The following is a 14,143-nucleotide window of genomic DNA, read 5'->3' on the forward strand; positions in this document are numbered from 1 at the left end:
TGAGTTTCGGAAGTTTTTGCACACAAATACACTCATCTTTGAATCCCATTGCCGGTGAACTTTTTGATGTAGCCTCAGCCCATTTGGAGAATGTGCCCGCAGGCAGCAAACACTGTCCCTGCTACTCTCATCTTCCCCCTACCCTCGTGCCTTAGGAACCCTCTTCCTCATTTTGCAGAGGAAAAAACTGAAACTCAGAGAAGGAATCCTCGCTCAAGACCCCATAGCCGCTCAGGGGGTGGAGAAGAGAACGCACAGCCTACACTGTGCCCAGTACTTCTTCCATTCCATCTTAGGCCTTTCGTATCTGCTTCTTGCTGACAATCCTAGGCTAACAAATAAGAAAGAGCCAATGGACAAGAAAACAGAACAGCGGAGGCGTCCCCTTTCCCTTGCAGCCCAAGTGCTGCCTAGCTCAGAGCGCCCCCTCCCCCTAACCTCACCCACTGCTGCCCAAGCTTTCCAAATGCTTCCAGGTGCGATGCCCAAATTCAAGGCCATTCTCATTTCTGGTTAACTTTTGGCTGCTGAGCCTCTACGTCAGACAGAGGGAGCAGACCCCAGTTTCATCACTAGAAGTGTCTGCTTTTTGCCCCTGGCGTCCCACTTCAAGCTGTGTGACATTGGACAAATCACACATCCTCGCTCAGGCACTGTTTCCTTCCTTTCCACCACCTGGTTCTCCCTTAGAGAGCGCTCAGGAGGGCCACGTCAGGCAATGACTTTGGAGAAGAAGCTGCCGTCTGCAGACTGGGACTATCAAGGTCTGGCTCGGCCTTGCGAACTGAACAATTTCCTCCAATGATGGCAGAACAAAAAAGTGAAACAAACATGAGCCCCAGGGCCTCTTGCTCGGGGGCCCCCTGTATTGCGGGGCCTATGTTGGGCATGTAAACTGAAACAAAACAAAAAAGAAGAAGAGAACGCAGCAGCGAATACTGCTTGGTTTTGCATTTTTCCCTTCTGTTTTCTGATGAGAGCCTGACTGCCCGTGAGTGCAGAGAGAACCTCAAAAGACTGTGTTTGCTGCGGATAAGCACCAAACCTGATGGTTATCAGCACTTATCTCCTGCACATTCACTCTCTGGAGGCTTCAAAGCCCGGGGAGACCTCTTTGCCTTGCTGCTGGGAGAGGCAAGCACCCGGGCTGGGCTTCAGCTGCAGGTGTGACCCAAGAGCCCTTGCTACATGCTTAACAACTCAGGTCTATCATTCCCCTGAACACAGCAGAAGGAAGCGGGAGGTTTTTTTGAATATTTAGGAATGAGCTGTGGGATCAGAAGAGGAGGAGAACAGGAATATTTTGAAACAAGCCTAGAAAGACTGAGAAAGTGGGTGAAGACGGGGAGGGAAAGGCGGACTGACTACCACCCCTCTCTCCCCAGCTCTCCACCCACCCATACCACTCCTTAATCTGCCCAAAGGGCCCATGGAGCCTTTGAAAGGCATTTTAATTCCTGTCTTCTACTCCCAACTCACCTTACCCTGCCTCCACCTCCTTTGGGTTGGCCTACTGCTCTCCACTCTCTACAATTGTTGGCAGAGGGGGCCGGGGGGAAGGGAGGGGCGGGGGTGGGGGAGGGAAGCCAGCATTTTATTAGGCTGTTGAATTTGATTTATTAGGGGGGAAAAAAATCCTTCGCTCGCTTGCCACACAGGTTATTCTCAAAGTGAAAACTCTATTTTACTTTGAAAAAAAAAATGGTGAAAGTGCCTCCAGTTATGAATGGAGCCCTTTGTTACCTTCCAGATCGGCAAGACAGACTGTTTGGTTCATGTCTGTGCACTAGCAAAGGAGTGCGGGGCCTGCGAGACAGATGTGGCCTTAATTGCATGGAAATATTAGAAGATCGTTAAGCCATTTTGACAGGATTTTCCTCTTGCTGCAGGAGCAAAGGGCCACGTCTGAGCTGCATCAGGCCTGGCCAGGCCCTCCGGCTGGGCCTCTCGTCCCCACGTGTTTAGGACACATGTGCCTTGCTTCACTTGCCCTAATATTAGAAGGAAATAGATGCCTCCTTGTCACCAACTTCTGCCCCGTGTCTGTGCCTCATCAGTGCACAGAGCAGTCGTCCCAGAAACTCTCTGACCCATAATGGGCTTTGTAGGGAAGCCAGCTCTGGAAATAGATGACCCTCCGCTTGCAGTGGGCTTACCTCCCGATAAACCCATCGCAAGTTGAAAACACAATGAGCTGGAGATGCATATCTCCAGCCAACGAGCCTCATATCCCAGCTTGGCGCAGATGGCACGGGAGCTGCACTTGCTGCCGCGGCCCTTCCAACACAGCAAGAGAGGTTGAAGCACATATCCATAGCTCAGGAGAAGATCAAAACTCAAAATCTGCAGTGTGGTTTCTGCTGAATCTCTATGCTTTGTTTTCAAACACAGCCAAGTTGACCGTACTGGGGCATGTGTGTGTGTGTGTGTGTGTGTGTGTGCACTCCAAGCAGCAACAATCTGTCTCCAAACTGAACGGTGTGCTCCCCAAAGCTCTCAGGGGACCCACATAGGTCTGAAAGAGCCAACCCATTGTCACAGCAAGTAATGATGTCTAAAGAGAGCACCTTTCCTAACTGCGCATGCCTTCCCTTGGCACTTACAGAGGTTGTGGCCTCTGAAATGAAATCAGAGACATCACAGAACAAACTACATGGGATCAAAGAGCAAGAGCCCATAAATGTAGTCAACCTCGTCTCTCCTAGGCTGGCCTGACTGTGGTTCTAATATACTTTTGGTCCCCTTCTTCTTCCCCTACTTGTCTCAGGTGGATTTCTGTAAATATTTTAACATTATCCTAAATTTAAAGCAAATAGGAGAGTTAATCTGCTGAGTGGGAAAGAAAAGCCCTTCCAGGACTAAAGTGCCATTGCCCCTTTGGGTTAGAAGAGTAAATGTTTGAGATCCAATCTTTCTCGATTAGGTCTGGCAATGCTGACAGCTGGGACTTGGCTTGGGCTGGTATTATGTGGTCAGCCCTTCCTTCAGGGGGCTGGGGCAGACTGAAGTGTCCTAACAGTGAGCAGCTGCTTCTTAGAGTTGGGGTGCTAGGGGGTTGCTTAGCTGATGTTTGGGGCCATGGCCTGGGAGGGAGGGACCTGGCTAGAGAGACAGGAGGAGAACAAGGCGGAGACCAGAGGTCCCGTTTCGTGCAAATGTTGTTAACCCGAAGGAAAAAGGAAAGGGCTACAGGCAGAGTTGGCATGCGGAGTCCTCAGGCTGTGTGGGTCCAGATGGCTGCTCTCCTGAGGGTGTAGAAAGCACCAGGGACGTGTTAGGGGGCCGAGGGCCCCAAGTCTACAGTCACTGTGCCCCCCTTAGACTCAGGACTCCTGGGGGAAGGAACCACTGGGAACCTCAGAGCAGGCCCTACGTACTAGGAGAGAGTCCCACTGCTCTTCCTACAGATCCAAGTACTCTTGTGGGGCCCTGGAGTGAAAGCCACGGCATTTCAGCCCTTGGAGATGGTGCCTTAGGAATGTGCTTTGGGCAGAGGTGGGTCCCAGTCCCTGTCTGGGTCTGTGTTCTGTTACTATAACTGAATACTTGAGTCTTGGGGCTGGCACGTCCAAGGGCGTGGCACTGGCACCTGATGCGGGGGTTTGTGCTGTGTCATGGCACGGCAGAGGGTGTCCCATGGCAAGACGCAGCGAGAGTGCCAGCTCTGGTCTCTCTTCTTCTTACACAGCCACGAACGCCATCGTGGGGGCCTCACCCTCGTAACCTCATCTAATCCTAAGGACCTCCCACAGGTCTTCCTCCAGATATCATGAGCATGAATTCTGGGGTTAAGTTTCCAACACATGAGCTTTGGGAGGCTGCCTTGAAACCATCACGGTCCCCTCCTTGCTCCCGCTCTGTAAGGGACGGGACCCAGTGTTCACCTGAGGCCACTGTGAACTATTTGTGACCAGGAAAGTCCCTTAGTCAGTGAAGTGTTAACGCCCAGCCATCAGCCACATTCCTGCTCAGCTCACTGCTTCTCCCTCCTCTGAAATCCCCTTTCGGCAGTGGACTAGGCCAGCTCTCTTGACTTCACGTCCTGCCATCTCTGTATGGGGCCACGGGTCTGCTGTGGGGTTGCGTTCTGGGACACCACATTGGTTGGGGTGCTGGTTGCGGTGACTCAACAAGCCCTTGCTTCAGTCTGTTTCAAGAGCTCATGGCATCATTCTCCTTTTTTTTATATATAAGTTTTACTTATTTATTTGACAGGTAGAGTTATAGACAGTGAGAGAGAGAGACAGAGAGAAAGGTCTTCCTTCCGTTGGTTCACCCAAGGATGACCACTATAGCAGGCGCTGCGCTGATCTGAAGCCAGGAGCCAGGAGCTTCTTCCGGGTCTCCCATGCGGGTGCAGGTGTCCAAGCAGTTAGGCCATCCCCTACTGCCTTCCTGGGCCACAGCAGAGGAGCTCATGGCATCATTAACAATGTCCTGCTCTGATTTATCAATGCCTTATACTTTCCAGAATGCTTCTGAGGAGCTCGCTCATATTTAACTTAATGCCCACAGGATCCATAACTCCCACCACGTGGAGTGCAGGCTCTTTCTCCCTGTCCCATCGTCACCTTCTGAGCTGTGAGCAAAGCCTGTGTCTACCCAGCTACTTACTTGGCTGGGGTGGCTTATCCCTAAGAACATCTACATACCTACCTGCCACATATTTAGTTTACTACAGAGACATAGCTAGATCAGTGGTGGGAAAGTGGCTACAGTTCTCCTGATTTCACAGTGCATCTGTCCCTTGCTCAATATCCAGGGTCCCCCACAGAAAGCAAATCTGCGGATGCTCAAGTGCCTTACATAAAAGGGTGCGGAATGGGCATGTAACTTGTATGCCTCCTCCCTTATCCTGTAAGTCACCCCCAGGTGACTATAGATACGAAATGCGATGTAAATGCCCTGTAAGTAGTTGCAGAGGGAATCGAGACAGGAAAAACACCTGTACACGTCCAGTACAGATGTAATGCTTTCTTTTATGAATATTTTCAATCCAAGGTTGGTTAAACCCGCAGGTAGAGAACTCACAGACATGGAAGGCAAACTGCAGCTTAAAAATGCCCTCAAGGCCAGTGCCACGGCTCACTAGGCTAATCCTCCGCCTTCGGTGCCGGCACCCCGGGTTCTAGTCCCGGTCGGGGCACCGGTTCTGCCCTGGTTGCTCCTCTTCAAGTCCAGCTCTCTGCTGTGGCCGGGGAGTACAGCGGAGGATGGCCCAAGTGCTTGGGCCCTGCACCCGCATGGGAGACCAGGAGGAAGGACCTGGCTCCTGGCTTCGGATCGGCGCAGCACCAGCCATAGCAGCCATTTAGGGGGTGAACCAACGGATGGAAGACCTTTCTCTGTCTCTCTCTCACTGTCTAACTCTGCCTGTCAAAAAAAAAAAAAAAAAAGGAGGCATACCGCTGATTACCACAACCTCAGCAAGGTCATGCCTCCTTTAAAAAAAATGCCCTCAAAGCTCTGTGGTGCCCCTTTTCCATTGATATAACCTTAACTTTGATCAGCATGCTCAGCACACAGCAGATGTTCAATAAATATTTGTGGAATGGTTGAATGCATCAATGGATGAATATTTTTGTGTGTGTAAACCAAGAAAGTTGAATCGAATTTAATGCAGACGGGCTGCACTAAAGAAATACCCAGAGTGACTTTTGCAATTTTTTAAGATTTATTTATTTATTTATTTGAATGTCAGAGTTACAGAAAGATAGAGAGAGAGAGAGAGGCCTTCCATCCTCTGGGTCACTCCCCAAATGGCTGCAATGGAGAGGACTGGGGCAGGCTGAAGCCAGGAGCCTAGAACTCCACCTGGGTCTCCCGCATCAGGGCAGGGGGGTCATTTCCCACTGCTTTCCCAGCGCATTAGCAGGGAGCTGGATCAGAAGTGGAGCAACCAGGATTCGAACTGGTGCCTGCATGGGATGCCGTGCACTGCAGGGGGAGGCTTAACCTGCTGAGTCAGGACGCCAGCCTGAGTTTTGGGTGTTTGGTATGGGATGTAGTCTGTTCACCAAACACAAGGGTCGGGTCTAGAGCCTGTGCTGTCCAATATGGTAGCTGCTCATAACATTGGCTGCTTAGAGTAACTTACAGTTAAATAAACTTAAAATAAAGGAACAAATAAATAAATTAAATTAAAACTAAATTAAATTAAGAATTAGGTCACTGCTCATACCAGCCACATTTCAAATGCTCAACAGCTGCACATGTTGCTGCCTTGTGCGTGATACAGTGCAGATCTAGAACAGTTCGATCAATACAGAAATTTCCACTGGACAGTGCTGACCTCAAGGACCAAATTAAAGAGTTCAGCTTCTTTCTGTGTGAAAGGTAGCATTTTCTGCCTCCTAGTTCTGTTTTTATTATAAGATTGACACTGAAGAGTATGCGTTTGTGGATCTTTTCAGGAACAGTCAATACAATTTTGCAAGCCATTTTGGCTGATGTTAAACTAAAGACTTTTCTCGGTTCAGGATTAGAAGAAGCAAGGAGAGCACAGATTCCTGACAGGCACTCTGCTCCCAGTTTCCTGGGAGGAGAAGGGCCCAGAAGGTTGGTATCATTGACATTGACCTTCTCATGAAGATCACCAACTCTATAATGCCAAGGGGCTTTCTGAATCATACAGAAAACCAGGCAGAAATATCAGTTTAAGAACTTGGCAGCCTTTGACAACAGAGCCCAAAGTAAATGAAATTGAGCAAGAGAAGAGGGCAAGGGAACTTTTTGCTGAGGGTTGGGGCATCTCCATCTGGTAGGCTACTTTCCTATTTCCCATAAGCTTTTGGAATGTCATGGGTTGAGCCTCTCTGCCACCACGACACACATGGCCTTGAGACGTACAGGCATGGCTCCCACTGGGCAAGGCCAGTACCCCCAGAAGCTTCCAAGAGCAGAACACTGAGTCCCCTTTGTAGAGTAACTAATGAAGCCAGCTCTAAGCCCTAGGAACTGTCAGTGGCTTTCAGCTGGGTTTTCTGCTCAAACAGCTTTATTGAGATTGACAAAGAAAATATCTCCATGTAATCCCACCGAGGTGTTTTCATTGGAGGGCTATGGCAGGACTTGTTCACAAAATATCTGCCTCTCCTCTGGATGGATGTCGAGAGACAGGAGGCCTCAGTGCCAGACTGCCTAGGTTTGGCACTCAGGCCCAACAAGGATGAAGGCCAACCCAGTGGGTGACTGCTCTGAGCGTGGCTGCCAATGGAGAGACCAGCTGTGCACCGGAGATGGAGTCGGAGGCCCGTGAGGGGTGGACACTTGGCCTCTCGAGTTGGAGCAGGCTGTCCTCAGTTCCCCTTAGCTCTTCTCTGAAAGACAGAAAGGATGACAAGCAGTAGCCCATGAAGCCAGTGCACACAGAGATACCTCGAGTTTACTCATACAGTAGCCACGTAATGCATCATCCAAACTGGGATAATTTTGAAAGTGAAAAGAGGCACCAACAAGCATTTTCTGGAACAACAGTCATACCACGGGACTCTTTCAGACAAACGGGCTTACAGCATCACTCTGCTGCTAAATCTTAGGGTTGTAGCCCTGGAAGGGATCTTGCAGACTGTCCAGTTCAGTCCTTTTATGTGATAAGTAAAGAGATAAGCCCAGAGGGATGGAGTGCTCTTCCTACATTAGAACTTGTGAGCTGTAATGAGATGACATTTAGGGAGTGCTTGCTATGTGATAGGCTTGGAATATGTGAATGCCCTCATTTTACCAAAAAGGAAATAGAGGCATAGAGAGATGAAAGAACTTGCCTAGGTTCTCCCGACCAGCAGGTGGTAGATGCTGAATTCAGATCCCTACATTCTGGTTCCTTGGGCAGTGCCTTCAAGATGACAGCTTTTTCAATGTCTCCCAGTGGAGACCTCCCTACGAGTGTCAACTCACTCAACCTCCATTTCAGCCCCTGGAATAAGTTCTGTCACTGTGCCCATTTTACAGATGGGGGGATCAAGGGACTCAGATAATAAGTGTACAGAAAAGCACGGAGGGAATCTGTCCTGAGGGATTTACGATCTAGGTGGAGGTGATGTAAGGCAAGAGTTAAATAGAAATAAGAGCCCCCAGTCGCTTCTCGGCCTTTTGTTAAGATCAAGTGTAGGAATAAGAGCCCCTGTGACAAAGCGATCTGAGATAAAGTGGCAAATGGGTGGTGAAGGCAGAGCATTTGACAGCTCTCCGCAGAATTACTGTGGTGGGCTGGAGCAGGCAGGGAGGCTTCCTGGAAGAGGGGGCCGAACTGGAGGTGCGCACCAGTGTGATGATGGAAGGAGATTTGATGAGGCAGAGGGGATGGCGAAGGCAGTCCTGTGTGGGGCAGGCTGACTGTGGAAAGGGGGAGGGAAGCTGATTTTCTCATTATCACTCAGACACCCATAGAGCAACCAAGACACGTGTGAGATACTAAATATGCATGAACAGGTCGGGAGTGCTGGTCAGAAAGGGGTGAGAGGAGGGATGGCAGCTCTGACACAATAGCGTTCGGCAGAAGGAGAAGCACTGGAACAGGAGGCAGGAACAAGGAAAGAAGACAGCAGGGAGAACGAACAGAGGGCAGGAGGAAGCAGGACCAGAACAGAACAGAGGGGTTAGGCAGGGACAGGACCCAGGCCTTCCCAGCCAGCCCCGAAACGGACCCCCTTAGTCGCCACCTCCTTCCAGGGCTCCCAGCCACTACAAGATGGTAACCATATGCCCCAGGGCCACAAAGCAGCTAAATACGCCCTGGGTAGAATGGCTCATCCAGATGTGTGCCTTGGAAATACTGCACCCACAGGACTCGAGGCTGCATAGCCTCCCAACTCGGTGGGCATGAGGTCACCAAGCGGGGCTCCGCGGCCATGCATCACGGAAAGGAAGCAGCCACGGGAGCTGGGAACCGGATTCCAGGCCTCCCTCTTCCCCTTCTGCCCCATAAGGACACAGACCAAAATTGTGCTGTGCTGAAGGGGTGTTGTCCCTGGCAGGTGGCAGCCCCACCAAATGGCTGCTCTGTGAGCCTAGGGGGTCCTCCCGTGTGGCTGGACAGGTGGGACCGAAGGTTTCCCCTCCCACCACCCCAAGCCTGTTTCCTTGTGGGCATCCCGTGACTCTCAGGGCCCCAGTTGCCATGGCAACTATCACACACGGACCTTGTCAGATGAGAGCATGGTTCAAGGAACAGGACCTCAAGTGGCTATTGTGGGGAGCAGTCTCTGGCTGCCTGTTCAAATTGGAACAAGGCATGGTCACTGTAGGTGGCCGTGGATCTGCCTGAGGGGCAAGGCTTTGCTGAAATTGCCCCAAAGCACAGAGATGGCATGGGACATCTGGATGGTGGTGGGAGGTGTTGTCCGGGGAGGAAGGGCCTCTGCATTTCCCATCATGCTCTGTGGTTTTCATCCATTGAAGTACCGTATCATACCCTTGCTAGGTGCCAGGAACAACATAAGATGGATGCAGCTCCCCTTTTCAGGGTGCCTAGGGTGTCAAATAGGTCCTTGAGGAAAAGAATTGGAGTGTTCCCGGTGACCCACACATGAGGGCACCTGCCCTGTCACTTCCTTCTCTCCTCTGTGCTTTCTGATTCTCCACCCTTGGGCACAAGTGTCTGTTGCCCCCGGGGGAGCCCACATCTAAAGGGCCTCGCTCCCACCCTTCTCTTGTCTCTTAGAGACCTCTCTTGTCCGTGCAGGCCTAGCTTGAGAGCCTCTTGGCCCAGCTGCCAAAAAAGACCAGGTTTCAGGGGGAAGCCCTACAGCCCTCTCTAAGCTACAGGAAAGGTTGGGAGCTGTGTCCTGGCTTCCAGGCTGTTCTTTGTCCCTGCAGTGGAGCACTGCGGGCACTCCTCACAGAGGACCATTTCCCCATGTGTTTAGCTCTCTCTGGGGTTGGGGAGTCTGGCCACTCATCAAGAAAAGCTTCCGTGGAAGGCAGTGTAAGTGTCCTGGAACCAATAGGCTGGGTAGCTTGCCCCACATCACAGCCAGCCAAGCTCTGACTTGACCCAGCAGGTAGCTGGGGCCTTTGGTTAAGGTGGAATTCAAAGCAATAACCTGTGCAGGGAGGAGAGCAATGGAGTGGTTTGCTTCCTTCACCCTTGGCCTTTTCACTCCACCTGCAGCCAACATAGCCAGGGTTCCTGGGCAGGAAAGGGATCGCTCACAGCTGAGGCCAGATCTGCCCCGCCCCATCCCTGGTATCTGAAAACTGTTGTCTGTGCCAGGCGCGGTGCAATTCTCTAACAACCTGTATTGTACAAGCACCACGGTACCAACCCTTTGTCTTGGAACAGGGTCCTGGAGGGCCCTCATGCCCATCCCTGATCCTTTCATTGTCCCAGGAGAGAAGGAGGGGTGAGGAGGGCACTCAGAGCAGCAGCAACACAGCCAGCTGTGTGCAGCATCTCGGTCCATCTGTTTGGCTATTTTGCCGAGAGGAGGCCTTTACTAGGTCATAGTTCTGGAAGTCCAGCAGCACCGTACCAGCATCCGTTCCACATCTAGTGAGGCTTTTCTTGCTGGTGGCCGCTCTCTGCAGAGCTCAGGGCAAGACGGGGCAGCATGTGAGCAGGCAGACCAAGCTTGCTAACTTGGGTGTCTTTTCCCCTTCCTATAAAGCCACTAATGCAATTGTTGGGGCCCCACCCTATGACCTCATTGAAATCCCGTCACCTCCCTAAGGCCCCACTTCCAAATACTCTGAATTTATGACTTTGGGGAACAAGCACCCAGACCACAGCAGGCAGATGGCTGATGCAGCCACTTTGGAGCAATCGGGCAGAATCAGTGCACAAGGCAAAATTTCCAGGGAAACCCTTCTGCTGGCCTGCCCTGGTGGCCACCCTGCACTGTGGCCCTCCCCGCCTTGTTCTCCCCAGGGCGTCCAGGTTTGGTTCTGATGTTTGGCAGCCCCTTGTTTGTCATCACCCCTGGGCTTACTGAAATCTTCCCACCTACCAGGACGGGCGGGAGAATACATCTGAGCTTTGTAGCCACAGCGAGCCCACCCTCCCACCTGCACTCTGCCCTGTCCTGGCCACACGGTCCACCTCTGTTATCAGACAGGAGCTCGGCCCCCAGGTGGCCTCATGGGATGAACTGTGCATAACCAGAGAACAGCTTACCTCCGGCTCTTCCCACTGTCATCGAGAAAAAGCAGCCTGCAGAGTGAGCAGACCCACTGCAAGGAAACAGAAAGTAAAACACACCGTAAAATCCTCTGCGTGGGGCTCCGACGAACCTCCTTTCCCCCTTCCTGTGAGTTTCCATATTCAGCACTTTATTCTTTTCAGCACTGAGATCATTCTCTGTGGGAGGACAATCTCACTTTGATCTTGAGAGATGCCCTTTAAATGTGGTTATGGTCAAAAATGACTGTGGAAACTCAAAGTCAACAGGCAAAGGTGCGTACCCACGGGAGACCTGGGACGGCGTGTCACGGGAGGCTTGCGAGTAGAGAAGTCCTGGGCTCTAGACTTGGTTACACGGCAGGTCCTTAGAGAACTCTGAGATCATCCTTGCTGAACTTGCTTAAGCTCCGCCCAATAACTTAATACACCCCGAAATGCAGTGCTTTCACCAGCAGAGGATTCCGGCTCCGTCTTGCAGGAGCTCCTCTGAGCCGTGCACAGCAGAAGGTCCCTCCTCAGTAAGTGCAGATTTAAGGGATGAGCAGGGTGTCTTAGTCCATTTTGTGTGCCACAACAGAATACCACAGGCTGTCGCATTTATAATGTATCGAAATGGATTAGGCTCATGGTTCTAGAGGGGGGATAATCTGAGACCAAGGGGCTGCATCTGATGAGGGCCTCCTGGTCGCATCACCCCATGGTAGAAGGTGGTAAGGCAGGAGAACAGGTGCACAAGAGGAAGAGACAGCACGCAAGAGGGAAGCAAACTTGCTTTTATTACAAGCCAGTTAATTCCCTGAACAATGACGTCCATCCATTCAGGAAGCCAGAGCCCTGAATGGGGCTGTTGCATCGGGGACTACATTCCCAGGGAACTGTGAGAGACTCATTCAAACCATCGTAAGAGGGAGAGGGCCCTTGAGAGAGGGAATGCAACTCAGTGCAATGACCCTGAGGCTGTATGGCCACTTTGGCTGGGCAGCACGGCCTGGGGTTAGAGATGGCCAACTGGAAATGGCATGGAGGAGGAGAGCTAGGTTTGCCATCAGGAAACCAGTGCGGTGACTCACTAATGAGGCAATGATTGTGAAAGTTCTATAGAAACTTCTTATCATCAAGTAATATCTGTTCTACTTGTTCTCCCGTTTGTTGTTGTTTGGGGGTAATTCCAGAACCTGGTTACCAGAGGAGGGAGGCCTTAAGGCTGAGACTGAATCTCTCCCCCTCTAAGAATCTAGAAGGGCAATGCTTCGTGCCTCAGTTTCCTTATCTAGTGAGTCCAGGCGCCGATCGCTTCCAGCTGGTGTGAATAACCACAGTGGGAGGACAGGCACACAGCCCCTCCGTATACTTCAGCATGGGTTCTCTTGTTGCGGCTGCAGTGATAGGAGATGTTCCAGTTACTCTGGCTGATGCGAAGCCTAGTGGCGTAAACCAGACAGTGTGCTCTTGAGCTCTGTCAACCTCCATCTGACAGTTCATCACTCGCAAGTGTGAAGGTTTGTTGTTGTTTTTTTTTAATTATTTGTTTATTTGAAAGAGTTATTGAGAGAGGGGGAGAGAGAGGGGGAGAGGGAGAGGGAGAGGGAGAGGGAGAGGGAGAGGGAGAGGGAGAGAGAGAGAGAAATCTTCCATTTGCTGGCACACTCCCCCAGATGGCCACAACAGCCAGGGCTGTGCCAGGCTAAAACCAGGGTCTCCCACATGGGTGGCATGGGCCCAAGTACTTGGGCCATCTTCCACTACTTTTCCCAGGTCATTAGCAAGGAGCTGGATTGGAAGTGGAGCAACCAGGACTCGAACCAGAGCCCATATGGGATGCCAGCATCACAGGTGGCAGCTTTACCCACCATGCCTCAGTGCTGGCCCCTGGAAGCTGTTTTTAAATTTTTGTTTTAAGAGGGTTTGAAGATCCCTCATATTATTAAAAATTGCTAGAAAGGAGATAACAAGTCTAAAAATCTGACTTGGTAGTTATTTACCTTTTCATGTAAGAAATGTAACAAACCATTTCCAGAAATGAGATCTGTCACCCATAGAACCTGAAATCTAGATCAATGCCCGCACACACGGTCTATGAAAACCATTTAATTTGCAAGTGCAGAGAGGGGCTAGGGCTTCCAGTGGCTGGCCCCAGGCCACCTCCCTGCCACATCTGGCCTGGTCCAGCTTTGGGCTCCTGAGAAGTAAACCCAGCCTGCAGCCAGGCCCCCAGATGGGAGCTGTTTTTTTTTTTTTTTAAAGACTTATTAATTTATTTGAAAGTCAGAGTTACAGAGAGAGAGAAGAAGAGGCAGAGAGAGAGAGAGAGAGAGAGAGAGAGGTCTTCCATCCAATGGTTCACTCCCAATTGGCTGCAATGGCTGGAGTTGCTACGATGCAAAGCCAGAAACCAAAAGTTTTTTTCCGGGTCTCCCACATGGGTGCAGGGGCCCAAGAACTCTTCTACTGCCTTCCCAGGCCATAGCAGAGAGCTGAATTAGAAGAGGAGCAGCTGGGATTTGAACTGGCATCCATATGGGATGCTGGCACTTCAGGTGGCGACTTTACCTGCTATGCCACAGTGCCAGCCTCAGGAGCTGGCTTATGTGGACTCCCCTCCCCCTGGACATCTGCTGAGTGAGTCACAGAGACAAGGGACAAGTTCACCACCAGCTTCCTCATGCAGTCACAATAGGCCCAAGACTGGGGGCTTGCCCAGCTGGAGGGTGTGGACTGTACAGCTGTGGGCTCAGGCAGGCCCTCGGGGTGCAGAACTGCTGGGGCATCCACTGTGGCTACCCTTGCAGGGCCCACAGTGTGGTTGTGCTGTGCACCCACCTCCAGCTGCAGTACGTTCCCAGTTTTGATCACTGTCAGGCAGTGCCACGGCCCATCACACAGCACCCCTGGCTGATGCTGGCCGGTGCCTGTGTGTGGGCCTCTGTATCAGGTTTCTGTACTTGGCCCCATCCAGGGTCCTCACAACATGGTGCTGATTTCCAAGTGCTAGAGGCCCAGGAGACAACCAGAAGCAGGTGCAAG

The 14,143-nt window shown here is 51.4% G+C and overlaps 1 protein-coding gene and 1 long non-coding RNA gene across 14 annotated transcripts in view; one reads left to right on the forward strand and one right to left on the reverse strand.

The window, feature by feature from the left end:
- Positions 1-14,143, forward strand: part of FLI1 (Fli-1 proto-oncogene, ETS transcription factor) — a 142,840-nt gene that overhangs the window by 54,036 nt on the left and 74,661 nt on the right. The window lies entirely within an intron of this gene.
- On the reverse strand, positions 7,207-11,473 carry LOC127491516 (uncharacterized). Its single transcript, XR_007920239.2, has 3 exons — positions 11,401-11,473; positions 11,114-11,169; positions 7,207-7,319 (listed from the first exon to the last, which is right to left on the reverse strand). It is a non-coding gene; the product is annotated as an uncharacterized lncRNA (long non-coding RNA).

Source organism: Oryctolagus cuniculus, chromosome 1 (genome assembly GCF_964237555.1).
Source record: "Oryctolagus cuniculus chromosome 1, mOryCun1.1, whole genome shotgun sequence".
In the NCBI taxonomy this organism is placed as follows: Eukaryota; Metazoa; Chordata; class Mammalia; order Lagomorpha; family Leporidae; genus Oryctolagus; species Oryctolagus cuniculus.